This window comes from Cupressus sempervirens, chromosome 10, assembly GCF_028749045.1.
Source record: "Cupressus sempervirens isolate cs-2001-9-10 chromosome 10, ASM2874904v1, whole genome shotgun sequence".
Classification (NCBI taxonomy): Eukaryota; Viridiplantae; Streptophyta; class Pinopsida; order Cupressales; family Cupressaceae; genus Cupressus; species Cupressus sempervirens.
The window spans coordinates 594,147,033-594,172,807 of record NC_143127.1 but is presented as its reverse complement, the minus strand read 5'-3'; the positions used below and the strand labels follow the sequence as shown (position 1 = coordinate 594,172,807).

The 25,775-nt window shown below is 32.7% G+C and overlaps 1 protein-coding gene across 1 annotated transcript in view; it reads left to right on the top strand.

Moving 5' to 3' along the window:
• The window catches only part of LOC149535261 (uncharacterized), a 148,137-nt gene that overhangs the window by 50,737 nt on the left and 71,625 nt on the right, over window positions 1-25,775 (top strand). The window lies entirely within an intron of this gene.

The window sequence follows — 25,775 nt, the reverse complement described above, 5'->3', positions numbered from 1 at the left end:
TGCTATCATTATTGAACTTTTCTTTCCAATCCTTCTTTTGAGTTTCAAAGGCCTGTTTTTTCTCTCGTCTTACAATCGATAGCTTTATGGCCATTTTTTTTCCATATATAACAACAATAATTGAAGGAAAAATAATTTTGAGCAATCAATTGTCTTACCAAAAGCTTACTAGGCATATCTTATTCTTTGAAACTTCATTCACCGGATCTCAGTTTGTTACTTTTCCTTTACCCTTCCTATTTGAATCTGAACATTCAGTGATACAATCTCAATAATTTTTTTGTTGAATAAGCATCTAATCCAAAATTGCAATGTTCTCATTCACTCTTGTCTTCATTTTAAGACCCTTTTCTAAAATTTCATTATGCTCTAAGACCCTCTAAATCATCTCCCTAAATTTATCTTTGGTTTGTTTCTATTTCTCTAAACATGATAACCATAAATTAATCAAATTATCCTTCATTTCACTATTGCTCTCAACCATCTTCTTCATGTTTGCATTTGCATCAATGAGTTACCTTAATTTTGAATACGGTTCTTCTAAGAATTTCTCCATGGTGGTTTAATCTTTTTAATTCATCTTCAAGTTCAACAATCCTCTCTCTAGATGTTTTTAATTCTTGATTTACTTCCTTGTGTCAAGTATTGAATTTTTTGATTTGATCTCTAAGTTTCGAAATACATTCATTAGCTTCCCTTAGATTGTCTTTGAGTTCTTGATTTTTTCAATGTAATACTTTCTATTATCCAACAAATATGATATATGTACCTTTTCAAACATCCAAGATCTCCCTCAAGAGATTGAGCTTTGCAATCAAGGGACCAAGCTTTGATACCAATTTTTGAACATGCTTAATAACCGAGAGGGGGTTGAATAATATTTTCCTGCACAACCAATAACACTTTTTCAACTATCGATGAACACTTGATATACATCCACTACTACTTCAGATCTTTTGGTTAAGTACAACAATACACCATAGATGTGTAAGAATTAAAAGGACAACTACACCGACACAATGAACACCATAGTTATAATCAGAAAACCTAATTTGGGAATACCAAAGAGATGCAAATTCTCTTAAAACATATAACAACACCGATTAAGGTGACATTGGATAGGTGATTTAATACAATAGGGGTAATTGCCTAAATAAAGAGAACTTGTGGTAGGCTAAATGCTCAAATAGCCATACCCCAAATACAGAAAGGCACATTTCTGATACAAAGACTCGCTATCCATAGTATAAAAAGTAAGGGCAAAACAAAGTTTACTATTAGGCCTATACAGATTCTAGTTAAAAACTCTCTACACCTCTATAATCCTCTCGATTGAGTTGTTTTCACACTCATTACAGATTCAACATATGCAACTTATAAGCATCATGTATTTCACATCAACATACGTTTGAATATGCATACTCACAAGTATATATTTTCCCATGCACTTCTATTGTGCACTTGAATCAAGAAAGGTTATCTATATTTATACTAGTATTCAAGATCAGTTTTGTTGGTTAAAATAATAAGAATGTGTAATATACCACCAATGCACAAAATCAATTTTTATAAATAATTACAAGCATAAAATCTAAATCTAGGAACATCATCACTATGCCATGATAATATAAATTAGTCACACATAAGATATAACACAAATATAGCACAAATGTTGCTTGTAGAAGAATGCCATGACCAAGAACAAAAGATGGAAACTGTATGAACAATGGATAAAAACTTATGACCTCATGTATTATGCCAATGAGACCAAAAACCAAGAACGTCTATGGCTATTCATTAGAGACAATTTTTTGATTAACATTGATCCCAAATAGAAGAGTCCAATCAACCATCCAAGAACCAACAAGTGTACCAGTGAGCATGACCAAAAGAATCAGGTACACAAATTCATCAATAACAAGAAATGTAGATTATTCTTTGTTAGATATACTCCTAGTGATGACCAACTAAACTATATTAGGAAAATGACATCAAGGGAACTGATACAAAAAATTAAATACACAAAGACGAATCTAAACAAAAGCTATGGAATGTCTTCATTTTGAGTAATTATTTTGCTAGTATGACCATACTATCACCCATATGACTGGCATACAACAAAATATGTCACACAATAGTTGATACCTATAGATTGTCAATATGGATATTTAACATTAATGATAATCAGTATTTTTGATTGAGGGTTAAAATAGGTTTTCTATAGGGGCCCTAAATGTTGGAAACTACAATTGGAAGAATTGTTATGTTGTCATTGATGTCAAGCCTATTGGTGAGATAGTTTGCTACTTGATGTAAGTGTCTTATCTATTTAATTGACGAAGAAGATTTGAGAAGTTGTTCATAACAAAAGTATTTAGAGAAAAGGTTGAGTTATGAAAACAAAATTACAAATGGACACTTGATTAGTTGGACTTTGACAAGATAAATTGATTGTTTAAATCATGTTACAAGTGGAGAAGATGGTAATGTTAAAATCTTGAAGATGTGATCAAATATATAGGCTTGACCAAATAACATAATGAAAGATTAAAGAACTTAGAATTATAGGCTGAGTGATGCTAGTTTCGATCGAGTGCTAGAACAAGTTGAGCAAAATTAGTGTTGACCGATAATCAGTATTGACTGAGTGACAATTTATGTGCCAAGCAAGATATTTAGTAGTGACCGAGTAACCCAATGATGACTGAGTGTCAAAAATTAGTGTTTTCAAGGAACAACATTTTAAGTGTTCATGAGAAATCGTAACTTTCAACCAACTAAGTTGATTTCTTGGGATATGGAAAGCATGTTGAAGATAAGGATTGATGAGTTGGATCATTTAATACTAAGAGAGCATTAGGTAAACGACTTAAGGAATGGATTCTAAGAGAAGTTTCTAGAAAAGAAGCTTGGAGAAATGAAATGGAAATCAAATTCATTGTATCTAGTGAATCTAATTGTAAACCCTAAGATCTATAGTTATGTTTAAGGAAAAAAATATTAGAATTACCTATTTAAGGAGGTACAAAGGCGAACTCAAGAAGCGAGTGAGAGATGTTCTAGAGAGTGGGAAGGTTAGAATAGTTGCTAATGTTATTGACTAGGGAATCTAAGCAGAAGGTTGAGAAGAACTAAAGAGAAGAAGAGTGATTACTTGAAGGGTTTCCAAGTGAATTAGAGACAAAAATGACAATGGAGGCTAGACAGAGATTCAGTTTAAAGAGTCGAACTAAGATCTATACATGCAAAGTGAGTTGTACTTGATAGATCAAAACTTGCTATTACTTTCTAACCATTGTAGACAGTATTTGAAATCCTTTAATCAAGGTTGACCTAATAGTCATATTGACCTAACAATCGTATGTAAATCCTTTAATAGGGTGACATTCTAATGCAATGTTCTAAAGTCCTCTAACAAGGCCACTCCTAACAGGACAATTATATCCTTTGACAAGGTCATATTTAACAGCTAGTTTTGTAACCTTAATAGGGTTGGCTTCTAACAAAGCTCACTTTAGAAGTGTGAAAATTAGTGACCTGTTGCTAGTGGTTTTTCCCAAATTGGTTTTCCATGTTAAATCCTAGTGTCAAACTTGTTTAGATATTATTTATGGTGTTTTACCAATTGATGTTTACATTCAACAAGTCTATTATTTTAAGACAGTGGACAACTAGTTGATGTAACTAAAAGTTAAGTATAGAGACCGAGCTATGGAATGATAAGATCTTAAGTTGATTAAGTGTTTGTGTGTTCAGTTGGTACATTTGGACCTTGGATAACTGATTCATCCCCCATTTTAATTATTCTAAAAAAATCTAACACAAAAACTCCAAGAGTTAATACATTAGATAAAACAATTAACAATGCCTAACAAAATCAACACGCTCACTACAAAAATCACCAAGAATAAGCCTACAACTAGGCCATCAAAACCAAAAATGAAAATAAAAACCAACACAAGAATGAAATACTACTACCAGAACACCCAAAGTCACGCCAATTCCTTGACAGGTTCCTCCTTGAGCTCTTTAATTCTACTAATGACTTCTTTAAATTTTTCTTGACTACAAACAAGGCTAGCCGACTTCATCTTTCTCATGCTCGCTCTAGTATGTTTCCCAGACCTTTCATGTTCCTAAAAACATCAAACACCTCTAGATAAAGAACCAACAACTTCCTAGCATTTTGATCCACCTTCCCCACTAACCTATTTATGCAATCCTTAGTCACCTCAATTAGCCCTTGATAGCTGTTAGTTGCACAATTAACCTAATTTTCCCTTTTGTCAATCCTTTTCTTCTATTTCTTCAACCCTTTATCTTTATTACCTTCACCCCCAACCTTATCCTTCTTGCTCTCATCTATCATTACACTTTGAATTTCTTATTAGAGTAAATAATTAATTATTAATTATTTATTCTATTTACTTAAGCTTACTTAAGTAAATGCATTTATTAGTTGTAGTCTAGGAGTTAGTTATAAGTTGTTGACAATATGAGAGTTTGTTCTCTCCTAAGTCATACTTATCCTCTCACCTTGTTCAAGGACTTTCCACCTCATGTGGATGTATGCTTAGTTGTCACACTTATCTCCTAGAATCTACTAGCTTGTTCTAGGAGATTCCTTGAGCTCTTTATATTCGAGCTCCCTCATTGTATTTCACAAGGCATTCTCATTGTAAATACAATTTCATTGTTTTGCATATTTTCTCTCTCATGTCCGTTTAGGGTTTTTCCCTTGCTCCACGCTCTTCCTTCCTTGGCTTCCCTTTGATAGGTTTTCGCATGCAGATGATCTTGGGCATCTTCGGAGTTAGATTTCATCAACTCCAACATGGTATCAGAGCCTTCCTGCTGTTGCTTCATTGAAGGATTTTTGAAGCCATGATTTGAAATCACAAACCCTAGTTTGTGCATTTTTCTTCAAATCAGGGGTATAGTATTTTTTCGAAGCAAATGGGACCCAAACGGATGCTGCCATTGGATTTGGAAGGCCATTTGTAGTCAGCACTCATATAAAACTTGACGATTTTGGAGACAGAGCTCTAAGAGGCAAAAAAAATTTGCTTGCAAGGATTTCGTATGTTCGTACGGATGATTTAGGGTTTTAAAATTTTTAAAAAGGCAGCGTCGAGTCGCACCATCGCGGCACCGCCTAGCGGCCACCGTAGGGCCGCCTGTGCATCGCCACAGACTAGCTGTGCAGCCCACCAGGCGCTCAGCCCTGTTGCGGCCTCACCACCACCTTTCACTGGCAGTGCCACCTTCTCCCTTCGCTCCGCCAATGTTCTCCACTCGTTCGCCACTCCAATAGCAGTCTGTCGCTCCAACGCCACTCTAACCCAGTCAGCAGTTTTTGCCCGCGTGGCCATTTATTTTGAGCACAGTTGGCAGCCCGCAAGGGTGACATGTGGCCTAGGTGCCACATGGACCTGCCACGTCACCCTTGCCATGTCAGAGTTTTGCCATGTGGCCTCTTTTTTTGATACGATGGTTGTTGGGTCATCAAATTTAGTCCAGTGTTTTGCTAACGTCAGCGCTGCATCACCTCTTGCACATCTCTTGGGTCATTTTGGACCTACCTTGCGGTTTTTTGGCCATAACTTGAGCATACAAAGGTATTTTTCTGATCCAAAAGAAGTGCCAGAAAGTTGGTTCCAAGTTGAAGACATTAGTGCAGGTATTTTCAAGTTTTGATCCATTTTTGTTGCCCATTTTTTCATTTGAAGTCCAAAGTTTAGTTTTTGACTCTGACATGCATATCTTTTGCATCCCATGTCAGTTGTTTGAATACGTTATATTTTTGGAAAGTTGGTTTTGTCATCTTTTCATAAATGTAGTCATTTTCCTTAGATTTTGGCCCATGCTCTTTCTATCACGTTTTTGTTTTTCTATATGGTGGATATCTTGGTTGTTTTAGGTCTGGGGATCATTTTCATGGCATGGTTTCTTTTATTTTGGGCTGTCCTATCTTTTGTGTCAGCTTTTTTCCTGTTTTGATCATTGTAGACATCATTTGTAAGCACTTTTGTATACGCACTGAGATAAAGTGTCACTTTTGCATTTCAGGTTCATGAACGTTGTTTTTGAGTCAGTTGTACATGTACTATTTTTATAAAGCACCATGGAGGGGATAGTTGTTTGCTATTTTAGGCCCTCTCCCTTTGTCAAGTGAGTGTCCCTTGCCTGACATTAGCCTAATGCAACGTCGTTGTAACCGTGTCTTTATAGGTGTTTGTACCTCTTCCTCTCTCGTCGTTCTTGGTCTGTTTGTAGGAGACTTTGGCCCATCTTCTCAGTTGCATGTCATCTCACCCCGTCTGCATTAAGGGGGGGTTATGCTGGTGTTCTAATGCATCCGTGGTTTGCTAGTGTGAACTATGTATTCAGTGGTTGACCCTATATATGAGGCGATTGCAGTGGCTGGCTACCTATGCATTTCGGTGAGATGGATCATCTACCGTATAGACATGCTCGGTTCATGCCTTCTTCCATGGCAAATTTTTGCGGCTTCTTCATGCTTCAATGATGCTCTTCTTGATCACTCCTTGTTCCTATTTTAGGGGACATTTCCCTAGTTGGAGGCTTTTTCAGTTCTTCACTAGGTTTACCTCTTTTTGGGGGAGGGTTTTTCCCACGTGATTTTCTCTCTTTCCCCGTTTACAGAGGTTGCATTCTCTTTGCATTTGTACATGGGTACCTAACATAGCCTCGTTGCCAGGACCCATTCTACATTTCTTAGTTTTGTGAGCTTAAAGCATTTCCATAAGTTGCACTTAAGGGGAGGTGTTAGAGTAAATAATTAATTATTAATTATTTATTCTATTTACTTAAGCTTACTTAGGTAAATGCATTTATTAGTTGTAGTCTACGAGTTAGTTATAAGTTGTTGACAATACGAGAGTTTGTTCTCTCTTAAGTCATACTTATCCTCTCACCTTGTTCAAGGACTTTTCACCTCATGTGGATGTATGCTTAGTTGTCACACTTATCTCCTAGCATCTTCTAGCTTGTTCAAGGAAATTCCTTGAGCTCTTTATATTCGAGCTCCCTCATTGTATTTCATAAGGCATTCTCATTGTAAATACAATTTCATTGTTTTGCATATTTTCTCTCTCATGTCCATTTGGGATTTTTCCCTTGCTCTACGCTCTTCCTTCCTTAGCTTCCCTTTGATAGGTTTTCGCATGCAGGTGATCTTGGGCGTCTTCGAAGTTGGATTTAATCAACTCCAACATTTCTTCCATCTTATTTACAATGCTCTTTATTTTAGATTAAGCATTTAAATGGAGTTGAAAGTCCATTTCTCCATCTAAAAGGTGGAGAAACTATTTTTGCTATTTGCAAGATACCAAATGGATGGTCAACCTTAACATCCCTCAAATCATCTTTCAATAGTTTAATATTAACCTCATCTGAGTCTATCATTCTAAGCATCATGTAGTTTCTCTCATTAATGTCCTTTTTGTTACCCCCATCACCCTCCTCACCCTCCTATTCTCCACTTTTATTTAATTTCTCTATAAAAGCCTAAAAGAAAATCTAGACATCATGCTCAATAGATTATGCATAGTTCACTAGGTGGAGTGCCACATTTTCAATATCCTCTTCATTCTCATCCATACTTTTATCTTTTTTTCCATCACTCTTCTTAGTTAACCTCCCGATTCTTTCTTTTGCTTGACTTTGGAGAAACATCTACCAACTCCCCCATGTAATTTGTTTTCCCTTGCCTTTAGTCCTACATGGGCTCAAAGGATTACCTTTAATTTCTAGGATAGACTACATAATATATTCCTTAACATTTTCCAACATATATATTCAAAAAATGACAATCAATGTTAGTACCAGTATGCCTTGTCTAATGAGATGAAGGTGAAGTGGTGTCCTAAGATTATACTTTGTCTTGTTTTTCTCCATTAGACATGAATTATATTGTAGTTGTGTTTTATTTAAGTTATGATTGACTTTTGAAGCTTTAAGTATGTTGTATCTTCATACTATGATGACCTAGACACAAGTTGTAATGTGTTGATTTATGATATCTAAGATCGGAACCTCTCCTTGTTGAATCAATCAAAAATATTTATTTTACATGGTGGTACAAATTTCTTAATTTTTTAAATTTTTTTTTAAGAAGTGCATGAATTTATTTTTGTAGACTTCTATTTTTAGTTTATGCATGCTACACAATATATTTAATCAATAGTTATTAATAAAAATTATTTTATTTTATGACGTACAATTTGAGGAATATGTACCAATTTATCAAGGTTTGGACCATTAGGATTGAAATACCATGTAGTGATGCAATTTTATAATACTTTTATAGTAAACAATTATTGACTTTAAAATAAAGAATAACATAATTACATGTCTATACAATTATTTTAAATATACTTATTCATAATATAATATAAGAGTCCATTTAAACTACATTTAGACAAAAAAAAATCTTAATTTTTTGATTGAGTAATTTGAATTGGTGTCAACTATCCTCAAGACAAAATGCACCAAAAGTCAAAACTCTTTTTTAATTAGATCTCCTAAAATATAGTGATTTTTTAAAGGTGCATTTTGTCTGGAGGATAGCTACACCCATCTAAAATCAACATCATTTAGATACCTACATCATAATTGTGTCAATATATCAAATATCCTTTAAAAAATAAAAAATAAAATCTCTTTATATGTTGTGCAATAAATTTTATTAGCGTTGATTTTAAAGATAATTGTTTTTTATGTAGTATAACATGAAAAACTCTATATAAAGTTTGGTGGATCTAAAACATTGAGAGTGAAATTACTTGACCAATATATTAAGTTTTGTTTATATATATATATATATATATTGAATTGACCATGAAAATATATATTTGATATCTATCACAGATCCTCTTATTTTCTTATAGCTCATTCCTTAATTTGTTATTCTTTCATTGTAATCAACATTATTCTCTCTGTGCATACAACTTATTGAGCATATATATTCTATATTGATTATAATGTTTGTTGAAAAAGACATTGGTGTCAAAGTACTATAATATAATATTGGCCTGGGTGGACCACGCCTGGCTCCCAATTTCTGTTTAATCCATTATTCTGAATTCCACACTATATTCAATGAAGTTGAAGTGCATTCCTTCAAGGGGTCCACAAGTAAGTAATTAAATAAATAACTTTGAATATTGCAATGTCTTAAGAGTGGAAGGATGATTGTGAAGGGAAATAAGAGCACCCTAGAAAGTCATCTGAGATCAGTATCCACATATTGTATCCAATAGTTCCATGAACAACTTCTAATAGGCAAATACAAGTGCATACTACTATGCCATAAAAGTGGAAACAAACATAGTTGATTTCCTACAATTAAAACCTTAAAGGAAAGTGATTGCAATTTACCAATCTAAATAAATTTCAGCAGCATTATGACATACAAATTATTATTCTACAATCATAAAATTAGAAGAATGAGACAAAAAAGAGAACACAAATTATACGTGGGGAAAATGTTTTCAGGTAAAAACCCCACTCTCCAAACCATCAAGCTAATGTACTATTCAACAAGAAGTTACAATACATTTTTAGCCTTCACATATAGATTTATATCTTGCTCCATTCTAGAGAAAATCTGGTGACATAACCATGTGCAAATAACTTCTCATCTCTCTCTTAATTATCTACAACAATGGTTTGTACTTATAGAGTTTTCATACAAAAGGATCTACATTCAACGCATCTACAAATTATTTTAGAAACTTCCTTATGCACAACCCTTGCATAAAAAAAGTATAAGAGAATAAATCACCAAAAAACAAAATCTTTTTGTTTGTCTACCCCAAGTCTTTTCTTATGGAAGAATCTAGCTTAATTTAGCAACTTTCTAAGAAAGCACAAATAAAGCAATAAATCGTGGTAAGACTGAATCACCTTATCCCAATAGATTAATTAGTACATATGGAGCAAGTATCCAGATATGAACCATTGGAGAATGAATAATGATCACAGAGGTGCCCAATATTGCTAGACCCTTCACTCAAACAACATCAAGTAGAAAAATAATAGTCTAATATAATGCCTCATGTGAGCCCCAATTCTTGAATTAATTTCATAGTTTATCCAATCCCTTACCAACTCAAAAGTTTGACAAATAAATGATGGAAAACATGAATATAATATGTGATTGGCTCTTTTATGTATGCTCAATGACACCTTCTCATTTCTCACATAATGTTTGTGAATCATGAGGCTCTAATAAATGATTAGGCTACACCATGCATTTTCAGCTCCATGCATGACCACCGTGAATTCATGCATTATTTCGTTTATTTCTCCCTGTACTATTTCCAAAATTGGAAAAATTACAAGTATGCTAATTCAATATGCATCTGTGTTATCCCTCTGATCAACATATGTAAATCAAGAACATGAGAATGTGCATGATGACTAATAATTAGATACTTGTCATCTATTCTTGATCATATATGCAAAGACTACCACATTTAGTTTAGACATCATACAACACAGGAACAAAGAAAGGAAAGTAGTTAGTCCTTATGTCAAGAGGCATATGGTCCTTACTACATAACGACTTAAACATCGCATACTAAGTTTAATATCTAGACCAAATGTGTTAAATAGTCAAAGTTTCTCCCAAAATTAATTCTTTCGTTAGTGTGTGATGTTTAAGGGTGGCCCCTTACTACTTAGCATTGCACCTAATGTAGAGGACATGATATATTATTATGAATACTTGAGAGATATTTTCATAGACCTCCCATACATTTCAATAATGACGACAATTTTTACTCATCTGCCATTGACATAAATAATATACTCTTATGAATAATTTAAGAATCCTACAAAATTTGAAAAAGAGAGGAGTTTTACTTGTGTGCCTTTTAAAAGATAAGAATTCTTTAATGACTACTACTTCCCACACAACATTGATATATCTAACATAGGTTTTTCTTCTATCTTAGATTTTAGGGGATGGCTACAAAACTTGGGTTATTTCAACATATGGTGAAAAGATTAGAAGTGGTATTTTAATATATAATTTTGCAATTATAAAACTTATAAAGGCTAATTTTTGTTTCTCCATTTCATCCATTCCTCTCTTTTCTCTAGGATGCCATTCTACACACCAAACCATGCTAATTTTACAAAACTAGTCCTCATGCTTGAAAGTGTTTTAGAAGAAGAATTCTTAGTTTCGTGGGACTTCATCAAGTTGTCTTATAAAATTGTAAAGGATTTAACTTTAAGGTACATTCCAAAGTTCCTATATTACAACATTATTGAATTCCAAAATTAAAAAATTTTGCAAATTATTAAACAAGATATTATTGTTCAATCAACTCTCTGTTGACAATTGGCTAATAAAGATATGCAATTGTTGTCATTTATGGCAACACATGATGTACATGCTTACAGGAAACCTTGGAAATAAAGATACTTAGCTTTTGGTATACAAAAAATTGTCTAATTATGAATTTGGTTTACAATAGTGTATTATTTTGTATGTAACTTGTTACTAACATCATATTATAACTAGTAAAGTTAGATGGAGATCGTACACATGTTGATGATGATGTGTATAACCTCGGAAGTCAGTACAGATTGTATGGAAAAGAGATATTCATGTTTTACCAATAAAACAAGACAACAGGATTGGAAGAAAGGAATTATTTTGTTTACAAAATAATTACTTGACCAATTAGGGCCGACATACTAGATATTTTATTTTGTGCAAGCGATATATGCGAAGTTTTGTAAAGCAATTTTGTGATATAAGATCGTGTTAAAGATAGAGATTAGAGAAGAAAGAAGTTATAGAATCTATATTCCAAAAGTCTAATTACTTGTTTGGGTAGTGAGCTCTTCTTGTAATGAGAAGTGCTTATTTGGGCAGTGGGCTCATCTTGCATCTATTGTATCACAACTCCTAATAGGGTTGGAATCTCCTAACAAGGATTCAAGGTCTCCTAATACGAACTCTCTATTTTGAAATTTGGCATTGACTCCTAACAAGGTCCATCCTCTAACAAAGAACTTATATATCAATATATTATATAGTAGGTATCATCTCCACTAGGGTTTTCCCTTGGCCAAGGTTTCCCTAGTTAACAAAATATGGTGTTATGAGTTATCTTTGTGCATGGTTACTATTACTGTTTAGCATTACTTTATTACTTTGTTATGTATGGTTTAAAGTAATAAATAATATCTAGTTGGTGACTAAAGTTTGGAGATTACTAATTCATCCCCCCTCTTAGTAATTCTTATTTCTAACAATTGGTATCAGAGTGTAGTTACTCAGAAGAGGCTTAACAACTTGAGTAAGATCCCTGTAAATATGAAATAGTTGATGAAGAACCTTGAAGAGGCACTTGAATAGATTGATCTCCTTATTGAAGAAAGACGTAAGTTGAAGGATAGATATGAAGACTCCAACGTATACATTGGATAATTGAAAGAAAAGATTGAACATCTCAAATTCAATCCTCAATCTACTGAATCTAAAACTAGTGATGATGATTATTCAAAGCTGAAGGCAAAGTACAAGATCTTGAAGCATGAATTGAAGATTACGAATCTGAAGTTGACTTTGAGGAGTGATCTTAGCAAAGTTGAATCTGATTTGAAGACTGAGAATATAGATCTTAGAGAAAGTCTACCAAAAAAGACATCTGAGTTTGAAACATTGAAAGAAGATCATGAAAAATTTCATAAGTACAATACTATTGTGAAAGGTAAATTAACTCAGTGCAAGCAAGAACTTGAGAAGCTTTATTCGAGCAGAGAAAAGCTTGATGATTCAATGCCAATACAGAGACCTACTTATGATAAGACTGGTCTTGGTTGTCTATTTAACATGTCTGCAAGGAAACTTGATATTAGATTAGATCCAAAAGAAAAAGAAAAATCTGATGATAAGATTGAATCTAGTCGATCTTCTAATAAACCTAAAGAAGTTGGACAAGACAAGGAAGTTGAGATATTGGATGAACCAAAGCAAGTGGAATCTCCTAAGGAAACCGTGTATGAAAATTTTAGAGGTAAGTGTTTATCCATGTAATGAAATAGGTCATATGAAAAGAGATTGTACAAATAAGTCATTTAATCATGTTAAAGACTTTTATTTTCATAATTGTCACGGTATGGGTCATAAAGCAATTGATTGTAAGAAACCTAAATATGATAATGATGGAATAGTAGAATGTCTAGAAATAAGAATGCTACAGATAGAAGAAGATCTAATGAAAGGACATCGAGGAAAAGAAGAACTGATGAGGAAAGAAGACAGATCGTGTGTTATAAGTGTAACAACTTTGGACACATAGCTCGAAACTATCAATGTACCTGAAGATCAACATAATTCTAGAAGTGGAACTCTAGTATGTCAGTTATGCAACAACTTCAAACATACAACAAAGTATTGCAAAATGTATAGAAACTTCAAAGATAAAAGGAACAATGGAAGAAACTTCAGAAACAAAAGGAATGATGGAAGAAACTTTAGAAATGATAGAAGGAACCATGAGAGGAACTCTAGAACTAACAAAGACAATGAAGAACAATGGAATGTAGTCAGTGAACTTTGAGAAAAACTCAATGAGGCATTTGTAAAAGGATTACACATCTTAAAAGAAAAGCTAGAAGATGATGAGACAGGAAGATCAAAGTCAATTATTGAGTTTGATTCAATTAAGTTGAATTAAGCTTGTTCACAACATCAAAATTTGAAACTTCATTTAGAGATTGAAGTAGAGGTAGCGAAGTTGGGAAAATGTGAATCGAGATAAGTTTAGACAATATCTAAGCTTGCTTGTAATTTGGAGCTTATCTAAACTAGTTATGAAGGAATTAAGAGTTACTGCTATTACAGAGAAAGTTAATTCTATAGCAGAAGATGAAAACTATATTTTTACAAAGAATTTATGGAGCAAAGTTTTGTGGAGTATTATCATAATGGAAGGAGGCAATAGTAAACCTCGGGTAGCATCTAAAGATCAGATAAAAGATCTTGAGAAGATATTTGATTTCAAAAGTGATTGACAGCTTTTTCATGTTTACAAAGTACACAATTAAGGTAAGTGCAAGAAGTTGGGTCTCACTTTTGGGCAAAAAGTGGAAATGTTTTTCCTATTTTTAAAATTTATTGTCAATTAATGTCAAAATTTGAGGCATTTAGAGATTGAATATTAAAAAACTTCAGAAATAAAAATTGTAGTGTTCTAAATCTACTTTATGAATTTATAATTTATTTGTGTACCCATACAATAGATTTTTCTTTGGGTATGGATCTTTAAAACCCACTTTTTCAAAATGTTTATTTCAAGACCATACCACACTTGTGTATGGAAACCATATTTAGACACAAATAAATGAATTTTTGTAAATCCTTTTAAAGGGAGTTACCTAATACACCTAAGAGTGATGATAATATTTTTCCTTAATTTTATATTGAATAATTTTTTATTATTAATTATTAATTGGCTATAAAGGTAAAAAAAAAATTTAACGGGTGCCCATTTTTTGAATTTCAGATCGAGCACTTGAACCTAATACGATTACCTATTTTTAAAAAATGGGTGCTTGTTTCTAAAAGAGCAAGATCTCAATTTGTGGACTTCCACGAAATTGAGACCCAACTTCTTACTTCTACCCATTAATGCAATTTCGAGTTGAAGGAATAAAATGGAGTACAGACTTGATTACCACTTAATTGCAATTACATCATAAGCATAGAGCACTCAGAAGTAACTTGACAAGGCGAGTTTGAAGCAAACCTTATTTTCGAAAAGAGGTATTTTATCATTTATAAATAGAATTTATTTGAATTTTTTTAATATTTGATAGAATCATGGATATGTCAGTAGTTCATAATGTTGAGAATGGGGAGAGACTAAAATTGAAGGTTGTTTCCGTAAAACCTGTAGAAGGAAACCCTAATTCAACATTATCTATTACTCTGAATAACGTAGTTTATTTGGAAGATGTGGGAAGTTATCTTAACAACATGTTTGAATCTATTGGGAGTGAGTATATGAAAAAAGGACATGGAATTAGTCTTTAATCATGATATGACTGTAAAACCCAGATTTGAACATTTGAAGGAACCAGACCTATTCAAATATCATTCCTATCGAGAATTGGATATAGATCATACTAAGTAGAATAAATGATGGAAAATATGGATGGAAGATAGTGTAGTTGATATTTCAGCCGACCTTATTCATGAGGTAATGGTCTTAGTAAACAAGGCAATGTACCTATAGGTGAGAAATTGGTTAATAAGAAAGTTGAGAGCTACACCAAAGTAGTTTATAATGGAAAGACCATGGTGATCAACACCATTAAACAAGATGATGTAAGATTCCTAAGTAGAATCATTTTCTACTCTATATGTGCAAGTTCTAAGATTGATGAATTGTCAGTTAGATTCATCTATGCAGCCTACAAGATATGTGTTGAGAAGGAACAAGTTAACCTTAGTGAAATTTTAAGAATGCAGCTTCTTGAAAACCTGGAGAAAATCAAGAGGACCAAGAATGGAGTGTTTAGATTTTAGTCACTAATCAGTCATTTATTATTTTATGTACTTAAAGAGATTTCCATATTTGTCAATCATAGAGATTATGAGCAGTGAAAGATGTACAATGGAAAAGATTGCAAAAGTGTGTAGAAGACATCCAACAGATAAAGTATTGGATAGTGGGAACTTAATAATGAAAACATTTCAAAATGAGTCGAGACAAAGATTTAGATTTTCACCTGCAATTGTAGACAGATTTAAAGAAGATATTTGTGTTAAGGTTAGAACCTCGGGAAACATTTCTTGATCCCATAGGTTATGAATTGAGTGATGAAACTGCAGTTGGATATATTGATTTATTGTTGAAATCAGAGAAGGACCAAGCTAAGTATATATTTGGAACTTGTGATGAGATTACCCAATCAGCTCATCAAGCATCTTTGGAGAAAGCATCTCACAAGAAGATAGAAACAATAAAGAAGAAAGCTCTATCAAAGGCCAGTATGACTGAGAGTGAGTCACAAGCAGTTAGGCAAACTATGAAACAAGGTATATTGAATGTGCAACCTTTATCGGTATCTATTACAGAGACATCTTTGGAATAGAGAATTCCTTATGCAATAGTTTCAAATGTTCAAGTGAATCAAAGAGGAAATAAGAGAGATCAGTGGAAGTTGTGACCACAAAGACTAAAAGGGTAAAGCAACAAGTCATTGGACCAGGACAGAGACAAAAGACATTGTTGACAATTGTTGAGTCTAGCAGAGAAGAAGAAGAAGAAGAAGCTAAATAGACAAAGAAGGTAACTACTTCTAAGCAGTCAGCAAGAAAAGCTCGGTAACACTGGAAGTTGAAGATAAAGAAGATAAATTCAGCCATTACTAATGAAGGCAACTTTGTGCAGATGAACAAATTTTATGATTTGTATAACAATTTTGAGAAAGATCATAGTGATATCTCTACTATGACATACATAATAGCCAATAATTTGAAACTCAAGGATATTGAAGGCATGGTAAATCAAAAGGTCTATGACAAACTCATTGAAAAGAAGGCACCAGCTCGAGAAGAGGACATAGAACTTCAAAAGTCTATGATAAGAACAATGCAAGACTGGTGATGAAGAAGAAGTGAAGAGATTGTTGAACAATCTAGCACCTTACTTGAGAAACAAGGTGAGATCATTTCTATTTATGGTGGGTGAGAAAAATAAAATAAGAAGTGAAATTGCAGCAGTTATAAGTTAGATGATGAAAAAGTCCAAGGCAACATCTCCACTAGCACCCAGAACCTTGGAACTGTCAATAAGCGGTGACACAATGTAGATAGATCAAACCAATGTTACCATTAACATTAATGATACTAACCCATTTGAGAGTTCCAAATAGAATGAACCTCATACTGAACATATTCAAGAACAATTGAAACAAAATGAAGAGGAAAAGAGGTTATTAGAGGAAGAGAAAAGGAAAATAGTAGAGATCAAGCAGAAATGCTTGAAGATGAGATGAAAAGAAAAGTAGAGGAAGAAAAAGAAAATAATAGTTAAAGAAGAAAGGAAAAGGAAACTAGAGGAAGATAAGAAGAGATTAGAAGAGGAAGAAAAGAGAGAAAAAGAAAGAAAGGAAAGAGAAGAGATTAGGAAGACGAAAGAAGAGTCAAAGAGGTAGCGGAAAAGAAGCAAAGGGAAGATGACACCAAACCTTCTAGTTAATCTACTCTGCTTTCGCTTGCTAGCCTAACAACTAATGATGATGATCAAACTGACTTGATCTCATCTTTGTCAAAACTTATTGAGAAGAATAGGACAGTGAAGAGCCTGCAGAGAACCTTGATGGAGGTTACTGATATATTACATAGTACTTTGGCAGTCTAGAATACAGAGGCAGATCTTGAACAGAGGGCATGGGAAGTGCTAAAATCTTTTGATGAAAAATTCACAAATTTGTTGAATGTTGCAGAAACAAAAGCACAAATCTCACATGATCCTAGCTTGTTTAGCACCATTTGTCAAAACATCAAGAATGATTTGATAAGTCTTTATACCTGTATCGAGGAACTTCAGAAATATCAATAGGATGGCAATGCATTATACATCAAGTATACCCTACCTTATAAGTTGACTAAGGATAGTGATAGGATTGAAGGTAAGATGAGTGAGCTAGAGGCTCTATCTAGCCAGATACAACATCCTTCTGGTAAAATTGATGATTTTGAAGGACAAGTGGCTAGTATTCATAGTGATATTAGGAAACTGGAACTTCGGAAGGATCAAATTTTGAAGAGAGTATCGGATTTTAGATAATCTATTGCTCTGAAAATATCTATTGTTGAGAAACAATTGGAGGAATGTGTTAATGCCAAGGACACTTATTCTAACTTTTTATACTTCGATCCTAATGTAGTTGAGATTACATCATATGCCCTATGTGCAATTCTCACATTTGCTGAGTTAGCCAAGGACAAAAGGTATGAATAGTCTTAAGGAAAGTTTTGATGATTGCATGAAGATACTATCAGCTTAAGGTAGAAGAACAATATTTTTGACATGTTAACCTTTGTCATTGTTGTCGAAGGGGGACAAAATCCATAAGAAATTTGTAAATCAGGTAAAGAGAAGATAAAATTGTAAAGTATGAAATCATATTGTAAGGGGGAGCATATGTAAGATGGAGAAGTTGTAATAATTGATTAATGTAATATTACTTTATTGTTTTTGACAAGTTTTTGCTACTTAGCCAATTTTTCCTATTTTGTTGCCATTAATGCCAAAAGGGAATATTGTTGACAATTGGATAATGAAGATATGTGATTGTTGTCATTTATGGAAACACATGATGTACATGCTTATAGGAAAGCTCAGAAGTAGAGATACTTCGATTTTGGTACACATAGAATTGCCTAAGTATGAATTTAGTTTACAATAGTGTATTGTTTTGTATATAACTTGTTACTGACATCATATTATGACTAGCAAAGTTAGATGGAGATTGTATACATGTTGATGATGATGTGTATAACCTCAGAAGTTAGTGCATACTATACAGAAAAGAGATATTCGTGTTTTACTAGTAAAACAGGATAGTGAAATTGAAGGAAAGGAATTATTTTGTTTACAAAATAATTACTTGACTAATTAGGGTCGACATCCTAGATGTTTACTCTAAGTTGGAAAAGTATGTTGTGGTCTTAGCCAACCTTGTAGCAATTTGTGTAAGGCATGGTATTTATGCAAAGGACATCTTGCAAATTAAAATGTTGTAGAGTTGTGATATGTTGTGTTGAGCAATTATATGCGAACTTTTTTGAAAGCAATATATGCAAAGTTTCGTAAAGGCATTTTGTGATTTGAGATCGTGTTGAAGATTAGAGATCAGACAAGAAAGAAGTTACAAAATCTATATTCCAGAAGTTTGATTACTTGTTTGCATAGTGAGCTCTTCTTGTAATTAGAAGTGCATGTTTGGGCAGTGGGCTCATCTTGCATCTACTGTACTACAACTCCTAACAGGGTTGGCACAACTTCTAACAAGTTTGGAATCTCCTATCAAGGATTCAAAGTCTCCTAATATGGACTCTCTATATTGAATTTTCTCATTGACTCCTAATAGGGTCCATCCTCTAATAAGGAACTTATATATTAGTATATTATCTAGTGGGTATCATCCCCACTGGGGTTTCCCCTTAGCCAGGGTTCCCCTAGATAAAAAAATATGGTGTTATGAGCTATCTTTGTGCATGGTTATTGTTACTGTTTAGCATTACTTTATTACTTTGTTATGTATAGTTTAAAGTAACAAATAATATCCAGTTAGAAGAGTATAATTCCATATATCATTGATTCATTAACTATATAGACAATAACCCATTTTAAGTTCACCAAATGTCTTAGTTGTCTTAAATAATCCAATATGTGCATTTTTTATTTATGCCAACATATGAAGATTTTTTTTTAAATATAGGTTTGTCGTGCAAAGTACTATCTCCAAGAGAACTTAGCTTGAGATGATGACAATCCTATAGCTACAGACACCTCCATCCTTTGTATGATCATGTTATATTTTTTTGTTTGATAATGTAATTTAGACTCCTTTAAAAATATTCTCTAAAAGAATTTGGCACCAAGTGTTATTCAAATATAGTAGAAAAACCAATCTCAAATGAGTTATTTGTAAATCTCTCTATTGCTTATATAATCATTATACATCTAGCACTTGCTGAAAGAGAGTCATATTACAAGAGAATAATGATGAAAAAATTATTTCTTAGTTCACCCACTTTTTCTTTAGTTTTCAATATCATTTGACATTTCGAATGGTCTCATTGTGTATCTTTATGAAAAACAATTGCTTTTGGAACATCTTATCTAAAAGGTCTTTTCGAGAAGGTACATTGAGTTTGTTATTGTTGAAGGAGATGGCGATGATATCACATATACCCTCAATTTTATTGCTAATCTTAGAAGTTACATTGAGTTTGTTTTTGTTGTAGGAGATGGTGATGACATCACACATACCCCCAATTTTATTGCTAACCTTATTTTTTCCAATTAAGGTAAAGGAGGTTTTATAGGACTTGAAACCCAATAAGTAACAAGTTACAAGAAGATTGAAAATTAAAGTCCAAAATTCGAATCTATGCTAGCAAAGAGATAAACTTTGACCAAAACTAACATCCCTATTGACAAAACTAGCAAAACAAAAGACCACTAAATATAAATAGTTGGAAACCAAAAAAGGGATAGGATGATAACAAAAACCTACTTTTTGCCAATGCCTTAAGAGCCTTAGCAAATTGAAGTTGTGTTACCTCAGGGTCCTCTTCAATGTTCCTCTAACCAAGAGTCGTTATCTTCTTATTCATTCTTCCTCATGTCCTTTTCCCTAGGCCCTCAACTGCCTCTTCCTTTAGCTCTTTTCCTTTACCACTAAGATCCACTTTAAGCTCAATCCCCTAGAGGTCAATCTTATTTTTTTGCATGAGTTGTTAAACATACAAACAAATTTTCCTATCACTATCCTATATCACTTTTTTCATCTCTTGCAATTGACTCAGTATGCCATTATCTGATCTTTTTCTTTTCTCCACTTCTTTCTCCAAATATTTTTCAAACTTCTCAACTTCTTTTTGATTGAACTATTTTCATTATATATACCCAAGTATCAAAGAAAACATTAACCTAAGCTTTCTCCTTGATTTTAGCATTCTTTTTTGACGTTGAACCATAATCCCTAACATCTTTAGTGCCTTTCTAATGAGAGGGCCTCCTCAAAGTCAATAGTAATGTACCTGACAATATTAAAGCTAGGTGCCTCCTTCTCCCTATCCTTTTTACCAAACTTATTATCTTGGACCTAAGTGTTCTTGTTATATTCCTCATCATCTTTAGCTGCATCAAGATGAGATTTTTGTTTTTTGGCATGGGGGAAATCTCAATTTGTGTCCTCAGAGGTGGCATCTTCTTCTTCCCCCATGTCCAGTCATTTGTCATCACTCTCTACATTAAAGGGTCCTTTTACATGAAATAAGGGTTTTACTCTTATTCCCTGACCCACTTTCTTTTTTTATTTTTGGGATCACACTAGGTACCCCAACTTTACAATAATCTCCAAATAACAAGATAAAGGCGCTCATGGAGGATAGGTCGAGATGCTTTCTTTTTGTAATTAAGCACACTCCTATTGAGGGAATTCATAATGAAGTAGGGAAAGGAAATTTTATCCTCATAACAAAAATGATTAAGAAACACAAAGTTAAAGAAATGAACCCTCTTCTTCTTACCATCTGGTGTAAAGTATGCCTTAACACAACTCAATGCACAACACCAAATAGGTTTGATTTGTTTATTAGAAAAGAAGCTACCCACCTTAACTAGATCTTTCTTCTCCACCTCATCCTTGGGAACTTGTGTATTGCCTCTTTGATGATTTTCCTTTCTTTGGAAAATTTCAAGCCTTCATTTGGTAGGCCTAAGATTTAAAAAATGAACTAGGTGTTAAGAGTGAAGGAAACACCATACATAGAAGCATTATAGCTCTTTGAACCCCTAAAAATCTCCATAGTAGCTTTAGGCTCGAAGCCATAGAGCCTTTCAAGGTAAGTGGTGACCTTTCCCATTTCTAACAACTCCTAGACCTTTGACACTTCCTTCCAATCTAAACAATTTCTCAATTCTTGCCTCTTCAGATCACCCTCCAATACTTTTATTCCTACCTTGATTATCCACAATAATGGAGTCCAAGTTCTTTTGCAAACACCAAAGCTAGAGTAAAATGTTGCCTAAAATTACCCAAAAAGCATGTCGATTAATAATCCAATTTACAACCTGATCCCTCCTTATTACCTTAAAATAATTATGTTAATTCCTTGATGTATTCATCATTTTCATTTAAATTCCCAACGAGGCTTCATGTCCAATCCTCATTCATTGTTTCCTTTAATATGAGATCTTTAGCAAGATTATCTTGTCAACAAATCATCCTGTCAACCTGTACTCCCAAGTTGAAAATATAATCCGCACAAGAGTTGGCTTCTCTATAGGCACGATTAATGATAACTTTTTCAAAAGTATTTAAAATAGCTCATCTTTTATAATGATTACTACAACTATCTATGTTAGTTGGATTTCCTATTAAGGCGATTTATGATGTTCTTTGAGTCACTTCAGACCACAAGAGATTAGAGTTAGAATTTTTAGCAAGTTTGATGTCAAGGAGGGCCCCATTGGCTTCAGCTATGTGGCTAAATTGAGTGCCAAGAGGTAGGTCACTACATCAACACAATATCCATACGAGTGTCTTAATAATCCCTCATAGTCCACAATCTCATGGTTACCCTTAACAACAACATCAAAGTTGGCTTTAAGCCAAGCCTTTGAGGGACATAGCCAAACAAAGTAATTTGATTTAAAATTCTCTTACACTAATTTATAGTTTCTATATCCTCAACCCTAGTTGGGTTTTTGGGGAAACTCACATTGATTTTATCTTGTTATAGTTATGTTGTGTTGTATTTGTTGGGGGTTTGGTCATCTCCTTTGGGGTTACACTAGCCTTGTACTACACCATTTTTCTTGTTCTATATCTCCATATCTATATTAACTTCTTCTGGGGTTTTTTTGGGTCATCAAAATTGTTATCTTATCTCTATTAGCATTATCCAAAAGGATCCCTTGTCCCACCTTAGTAGTTGAAGTATTGAAATCATCCAAATCCCTTTTTTCTCTTTATCTAATAGTTTCTTCCACTAACATGGGTGCTTGGAGTTTATTTTCTCCTTTTTGTATTTTTTTCTTTTCCTCATTCATCAGCTAGAGTTGATTCTTAAGAACGTGGAATCTACAAACATTACTTATGTGGTTATGTTTTTAAAGGATCTAGCAAAAAATCCTTGCATTCTAATACTCTTGTTGTTGCTACCAAGTTCCATGAGTGGAGGGGAATGAATCAAGCTGCACAATCCTTGTTAATCATAGCATTGATATAGACTCTAGCAAAAAGAAGTCTAGACCTTATTGTGTAATTTTATCCACCATAGAAAGAGAGCCAAAAAAACTCAGTGATACCCTTAAAGAGTTAAAAGTTTCAAAACTCTAAAGAGAGCCTTGGAAGTCCAAGTTGGGGCTAACACTCCCAAATCTCTTTTGGCATAAAAATATGCTTGCATTTACAAAGAGAGAACATATTCCAATGATTGCTTTCATTAGCTCACAAGATACTTTTAAGCACATAAATTAGGTCTTCTTTGTTTCTAAAGCTTAAGAGGAAGAGGATATTAGCAATGATATTAATCTTAACACTACATTTAATTTTCCACTAGGACACAACCCATTTTCTCAACAACTCAATGAAAGGTCTAAATGAGATAAGCTTACTAATTAAAGAAAGGTCCAACTCAACCATAGATTCTTTTATAATCTCATACAAAACAAGGATTATAGTTCCATTAATGTTGCAATCATTCTTGTACTTCTTCGCAGAAGTATAATCACTCATCTTAGGTGGACTAAAATCCAATAACTTGTTAGCACAAGAAAATGGATTCTCCTCCTAAAGAAAGGAACATAGCTAGAGTCAGAATGACTTGCAACATTAATATCTTTTTACCACCCAAGAAGAGTTGTATTAGCAATTTAGAATTTAGGTTCCAATTGGATTGTTGAATCAATGCCAACTTTAAGGGACAAGGATTTAGAGACCCACTTTGGGTCTCTCAACACACCACCCATATGGATCTACAAAAAGCAACACAAAAATAGAGCAACAGAGTTGTGAAACTCTAACAAAGTATTTTTGAAACTGTGTATTACAAAACCACTTATTCATTGATCATAAATAGGTTATTCTAATCGATAAAATATATGAAATAAAATAATGTGTATTTACTAGAGCTATGCTCATTAATGTAGAGTGAAGAGGAAACAAAAATTAAGAACAACATACCAAATTGAAAAAAAAAAATCCATTTCTATCAAACCTTCCTATCAAATACAAGTGAGATGAATAATCACAGATATGAAAATATTTTACCAACCTCATTTCAATTCTCTAATCTCCATTTTGATCCCTCCTAGGTTTTAGTGTCAAAAACACTATGAGCTTTCAAAAGATAATCATTAATTGATGTAAACCTTTCATCTCGAAGGTGTTGGGTTTGATAAAAAAGACACATTGTTACAATGATACATTATAATTTTTGTTAAAATGTACAATTGTTGGGTCATATGTCGCATTTTTTTTTTAAAAATATATAAGAGAGATACATACCAAAGATGACATGATTAAAGCAATAAATTTTGTGGGTTTATAACATAACGCCTCCAAATTCAATGTCTTTCCTTTCACCAATTGTTCAATGACTTATCTTAACCTAAGCCTTAAAACTTTATTTTTAAAATATTCTTTCTAAACATGCTTAATAAGTAAAATGGGGTCTAACTTTTACACAACTTTGAATGTGATCAAAAGTAATTGATGTAAACCCTTTAACATTTGAGGGACATTAAAATCACACAATTATTCCTATTCGTATCATTGTTAATACATTATTTCAAGCACATAGAATAATGTGCACTTTTTTATTCCATCACATTTCATTTTTTAAAAATAACACTTGGGAAATCTTAGTTTATATCTAATTTTCTTTAATCATATATTATTGTACACATTAAACGTTAACTTTTAAGACATTTGTAAGAGACATAAGCTTGTTTCCTCTTCATCTCACGATGAGAGATTATATTTTTAAAGCCTTTATCAAAATCCACAAATATCAAGTACTATACATGGAATGCATACTAAATTTTATTAAAAATTATGTTTAAAATACTATCATAATTGCCAAACATCTTCTTATGCCACCTTTGTATATGATGTTTGTTATTAACAATAAACATCCCTCGGATTATTCTTTACAAGGATTTCTAAATTTCACAAAATTCAATTGATAACATTTATAAAATAATGATTTTAATATGAAATGCATAGTAAACTTTATTACAAATCATATTTAGAAAAATATTACTGCTTAAAAAAACCTCTTGTAAAAAAGTAAGAAACTTGAAATAAAATATTCATATATTCAAAAAAAATTAAAATATACAATTATTAAGATTTTTAAAAATCAATTCAAATTTATATTGTCACAATGACTTTATCAAATTTCTTTTCAATCACCAACTAAAAACTATCAATATTATAAACTTTTAACCATAGACAATTTATTAATATATCTAGTAGAATATTACTGTATAACCACAAGTTAACACTTCAGAACCAATTTTGTACTTTTAATTTGTAGACTTTTGTTTGTAGACAATTTATTAATCTATCTAGTAAAACATTACTCTATAACCACAAGTTAACACTTCAGAAAGAAATTTGTACTTTAATATGTACACTTTTGTTTGTGTAAAATATAAAAAAATTTCTTTTCAATCACCAACTAAAAACTAGCCAAATTGTAAAATTCTAACCATAGACAATTTATTAATCTATCTAGTAAAACATTACTGTATAACCACAAGTTAACACTTCAGAACCAAATCTGTACCAAATTTGTACCTTTTAATGTGTAGACTTTTATTTGTATAAAATATGAGTTAAGGATGCAAACCAAACAAACTCTTTTGTTGATTATCTATATATTCCATATACCTGTAACATATATATATATATATATATATATATATATATATATATATATATATAGCACATGATCTAATATAGCAAGCTTG